Here is a 5,763-nt window from a genome sequence, read left to right as displayed (position 1 = left end):
CTGACGTCATTGAGCAGTGTTGGAAGGCATATGGCTCTTGGGAGGAAATAAAAGGAGGTCAGGACTGGAGAACAGGATTGAGGGAGAGAGAGGTGCGCCACAAGGATGAGGGCTGGCAGGGCCAGATTTTGAAGGGCATTGTAGGCTCTGCTGAATGGTTTTGGCTCAATCCTAGTAGCACTGGCAAGGCAATGAGGGGTCATGCTTGAGGCTCTACAAACAATACAAACTCCAATCGTGAACCGTAGACGTACCAACTGTAGCTTTCTAGAGAGGTAGGCTTTTCTAGAGATGCACTCCTAGACTGTGCATTCCCAGGTATGTGGACATCTTTTGGGGTGATGTCTGGGATGTGGAGAGGGTATGTTGTCTCTGCCGCTATATGGGCTTGTAAGGGCTGGAGAGTCTGTGCAGCTCGGTATTCCCTCTCCCACGGGAATGCTGAGAAGAGTGAGAGCTGACCACAAAACAGGGAGCCGACTCCAGACAGAGTGTGGAGAGACACAGTGAAGATAGCCCTTTGAGTCTTTAGTCAGGAGGTTGACAGAGCAAATCAAGAAATAGACTCAATAAGGGGCATTGTTCTAAATGCACTTTCAAGTTTCCTTGGTAGAATAGGTTGGATGTAGGATGAGTTGAGACAGAAAATGTTTGGTTTTTCAACGTCAGCTTTTTTGTACTATCTCCTTTTTTCCCCAATCTCATTTTCACCAGAACAAGCACCAGGAGAGCTATTTTTGAAACACTTTTTCCATTGTAAGAATTCAAAACTTATGCAGATTTCTAAATTGCGGTAAATGCATGTAACCTAAAATTGATCATCTTCAGCATTTTTACGTGTGCCATTCTGTAGCGTTAGGTACCTTCATATTGTTGTGCAGCCAACCTGCAGAACTCTTCTCGTCTTGCAAAACTGAAACTCTGTACACATTAAACTACTCTCCCCGTTGCCCCTTTCCCAAGCTCTTGGCAACCACCATTCTACCTTCTGTTTCTGTGAGTTTGACTACTCTAGGTATGTCATGTCAGTGGAACCATGCAAAATTTGTCTTCTTGTGACTAGTTATTTCATTTAGCACAATGCCCTCAAAGTCAATCCATGTTGCAGCATGTGTCAGAATTTCATTTCTTTTTAAGACTGAACAATATTCCAACACATACAGAAATTTCTCGCAAATGGTTCCAAAAGCTCCAGTATACCCTTTGCTTACATTTCCAATTGTTAACATTTTGTCACATTTCCTTTGTTATTCCCATCATATGGATATGTAGGTATATAGACATAAATCTATCTATCTATCTATCTATCTATAGATATATATAGAAAGAGAGAGAGAGAAAGAAAATACGTTTAGATATAGATATACACATAGAAAGAGCTCTCTCTCTCAATATATCTGTATCTAGACCTGATTTTTATGTGAGTTGAGGCAGAAGATGTTTGATAGACACACACGTGACACACACCTTCCTACACACTTAGGCTCTATTCCTGAATCATTAGAGAGAAAATGCAGACCACATACCCTTTACTCCTGAATATTTCAGTTTTATTTTCCTACCTTCAGGGACACCTAACCACAGCACAGTGATCAAAATCAGAAAATTTTCACTTCCGTGACCATAACACGATGACCAGAATTGGAAAATGAAAGCCATAATAGAATATTATCTGATTTATGGTTTACATTGCGACTCACTCTTGGTGTCATACATTCTATGGGTTTGGATAAAAGTAGAATGACATGAATCTGTCATTAGAGTTTCATAACGATGGAGTATTTTCACTGCCCTAAAAATCCTTTGTGCTCCGCCTATTCATCCTTCTCCCCGCCAACTCCTGGCAACCACCGATCTTTTCCTGTCGCCCCAATTTTGCCACGTCCAGAATGTCATATAGTTGGCCTCATACAGTATGCAACCTTTTCAGATTGGCTTCTTTCACAAAGTAACATGCATGTAAGGTTTCTTTTCACAGCTCGATAGCTCGTTGCTTTTTAGCGCCGAATAATATGCCGTTGACTAGATGTACCACGGTTTGTTTATCCGTTCATCTGGTGCAGGACATCTTGGTTGCTTCCGCTTTTTGGCGATAACGAATAAAGCTGCTATCAACATTTGTGTGCAGGTTTTCATCTGCGTGTAAGTTTTGAACTCCTTGGGGTAAATACCAAGGAGCGTATGTTAAGCTGGATCGTACGTTAAGGGTTATGCTTAGTTTTGTAAGAAAACCCTAAACTGCCTTCCAGAGTGGCTGTTCCGTTTTGCCTTGCCACCAATACTGAATGAGTGTCTCCATTGCTCCACATGCTTGTCAGCAATTGCTGTTGTTAGTGTTCCATATTTTGACTATTCTAACAGGTGTGTAGTGGTATCTCATTGTTGTTCAATTTGCATTTCCCTGGAGCCATATGATGTGGAGCATCGTCTCGTACTCTTAGTTGCCATTTTTATGTCTTCTTTGGCCAGATGTCTGTTAAGTTGTTTGCCCCCTTTTTTAATCTGGTTGTGTGTGTTCTTGTTGTCTAGTTTTAAGATTTCTTTGCGTATTTGTATATTTGTTATTCCTTTATCAACTGTGCCTTTTGCACATGTTTTCTCCCAGTCTGTGGCTTGTGTTTTTATCCTCTTGACATTGTGTCTTGTGGAGCAGCAGTTTAAAATGTTAATGAAGTCCAGCTTATCAGTTATTCCTTTCAGGATCTTGATTTTGCTGTCACATCTAGAAAGTCATGTTTATAAAGAGGTCATCTCGGTTTTCTTCCGTGTTATTGTCTTCTAGGAATTCTAGAGTTTTGCTTTTTACATGTGGGTCTATAATGCATTTTGATTTCCGTTTTGTAAAGGTGTAAAGGTCCATGTGCACGTTCATTGTCTCGCACGTGGATGTCCAGTTCTTCCAGCACCATTCGTTGATAAGACTGTCTTTGCTCCGTTGTATGGTCTGTGCTCCTTTGTCAAAGAACGGTGGAGTATGTTAACGGGCATCTATTTCTAGGCTCTCTGTTCTGCTCCTTTGGTCCATTTGTCTGTTCTTTCACCAAGGGGCCACCCACTGCCCCTAATCCCAGGCTACCCACCAACTAAGAGACAGCCTTCAGGCCTCTGTCATTTCCCAGGGTTGTCACTCTTGTTATTTCTGGGAGTGCATAGTTCCTTAGGACTTCTGAAGTTCTGGGAGGAGGATGCAACATGCCGTACCATTTGGCGTCTTGATAGGAACCCATGATTTCTCTGGAAATTATCAGGGTGTGTTACTTTGATGAGAGCCTTTAAGTGTATTTGAACTTTAAGATATATATACTAATGCATATTGTTGCCAGATACAGAATTAATGAAATTTGAAAGAATTTGGTGAAGAGTGCAGGCTGTCCAAAAATCAATAATATTTGTGCAGTGCTGAATATTAGCATGATACTGTGAAGGTGACAGACTCAAAGTGCATTTTGCAAGTGTCTTATTTTGTAGATGAAGAAAAAGATAAATAGAGAAAAGATTACCCAAGCCAGTTTTGAGGTGAAAACTCTTGATTTTGGATAATATAACCAGATAACGTTTTCTGAAAGGACTGTAGAGAAAAAGAAAAAGAAGAAGAATCATTGTAAACGCATGGTCTTCACGCAGGTCAGAAAATCTTTTAATCATCATTTGGTCATCCTTGACCTTCCTACTTGTTTCTTTCCTACCAAATAACAACCAGGGACTAGGCCCTGACACTGTATGTTCATTGTTCTTGTGTATTCTCTTTCTATCTATATCTCTGTGTTAGCTCTTACTTGGATGCACCTCCCCATCCCGACACACTCAGATCCCTCTCACGTTTCCCAAATTGATTCCAGAGTGCATGAAGGAGAAACAAAATGGTGAAGAAGGAAGGAGGTTTAATCATGAATGCTATGTCTCCCTTGTTCCCTTCATTCTCTTTCCAGTGGATACACACAGGGACACACAGACACGCACACACGCACATACAGAACCCGGAGACTGTGTCAGAGGTTCCAGTGCTGGACCCTGAAACGGATGCTTTTGTTTCTGTCGTGTTTCCTCGTGACTTTACTTTTTGTGTGCTGCAATTCTGTTGGGAAAAAGAACCTGATTATCTTCCGAAATGTCTGACTCTATTTTTTGTACATGTTTTTTACTCTATGGCAGGGTTATGGATTCTTCCCGAATGTCGTCTGGCAACAGTGACAAGATGGGGTGAGTTGACATGAGTGATCTGAGTGGTGAAAGGTATGGGGGGCATCGATGGCAACAACAGGTTTCCATAAGAGACTATAAGCTTCTGTAGGTAACTTTCTTTCCTGTTGGGCCTAGGTGGCAAAAGGAAGGAGGAGTCATAAGAGGGAGACTTCTTACTCTCGGTTTGTTTGTGAGCCTTAGAAAGTAGTAGCCAAAGCTTTGAGGAAACTCTCAGAATGCCTGTGTGTAAGACTCTGCTAGAGTGGGCCAGGAGAGGAGAGAATCCTATTTGGAGCAAGGAGACGGTAGCAGTGGAGAGGGAGCAGTGGAGCTCTCAGCAGAAGAGAATGGAGCTAAACAGACCTCGGCTCCTTTCCTCAGCCTCCAGAGCTCTGCCACCATCTAAAGCTGGTGTCCCGAATGCCAAGCCACCGTCATATTGGAGGGAGCCCGTGCCTCAGACCTGCAGTCATCTGAACCCTGTATGAGGAACAGAAAAGACATACATGATACATGAAGGGTCAGGATGTGGTGGAGGGTGTTGAGGATCAGGAAATTAGGAGGAGCTGGGGAAATGTGTACCTACAACCTGGAGTTGAATTTTGAGCTAAATTCAACCTCGATGCAATTACACGTGAGAGTAAGGTTCAGTAGTGAAGAACTGTATTTCAATATCTTCATTCATTAGGCTTTTTGACCGGCCGAAGATCTTCGTTACAACTATAGAAAGCCCTGTTTCTAGGGAAGATTAAAATACTAGTTTCCGAATAACTAACATCCAAACAATTTTTTAGGGTTCAACCAGTTTACCACTTGAAGACTACTTGTAACTAATTGCAAACAAGAGTGTAACTCTATGAAGTCACTTGGAGTCTGATCATATATGCTTTTAATTCTTTAGAAATGACCCCGATGAACTGACAGAAGTAATCTGTGATGGAACCACCAACAAAAGGTGACGTATATACTCAGAGAGAGAGAGAGAGAGAGAGAGAGAGAAAGAGAGAGAGTGAGTGAAATGCAGACGCAGCATTATCCATGGGAATGCGGAATATTCTGGACAATGATTCTAAGATCTTTTCTAAAATTTCGGATCCACTGAGCTAAGTCACATTTATCATATTCTTAGATTCACAGAATTCTTGTTCAAATAAGTTGGTCACATCACTGTCCCATGTAGGAAATCTCAAATGACATGTTGTTGCATTTCTTGGTGTTTACGTTAACATAGAACAACTCTCCAGGCCCCGTGATGATTTGTTATGAGGACCAAATAAGTGTTAAACACTTAGGACGATGTCTGGCACGTAATAAATACCATTTGAGTGCTTATTAGATGGAACAAAAATTTTCCGTGTACTTAGTCATGTCATCTGAAAACAGCGATAATTTTCATTTTTCCTGTCCAGTCCTTATACCTCTCACTTCTTTTTCTGACGTCATTGAGCAGTGTTGGAAGGCATATGGCTCTTGGGAGGAAATAAAAGGAGGTCAGGACTGGAGAACAGGATTGAGGGAGAGAGAGGTGCGCCACAAGGATGAGGGCTGGCAGGGCCAGATTTTGAAGGGCATTGTAGGCTC

General features: G+C 41.8%; 1 long non-coding RNA gene across 1 annotated transcript; it reads right to left on the bottom strand.

The window, feature by feature from the left end:
• Positions 1 to 5,053, bottom strand: LOC124232084 (uncharacterized). Its single transcript, XR_006886764.1, has 2 exons — positions 4,546 to 5,053; positions 1 to 3,568 (listed from the first exon to the last, which is right to left on the bottom strand). It is a non-coding gene; the product is annotated as an uncharacterized LOC124232084 (long non-coding RNA).
• Between the last annotated feature and the right edge of the window lie 710 nt (positions 5,054 to 5,763).

This window comes from Equus quagga, unplaced genomic scaffold (genome assembly GCF_021613505.1).
Source record: "Equus quagga isolate Etosha38 unplaced genomic scaffold, UCLA_HA_Equagga_1.0 HiC_scaffold_22024_RagTag, whole genome shotgun sequence".
NCBI classification, from domain to species: domain Eukaryota; kingdom Metazoa; phylum Chordata; class Mammalia; order Perissodactyla; family Equidae; genus Equus; species Equus quagga.
This window is presented reverse-complemented; position numbering and strand designations above follow the sequence as displayed.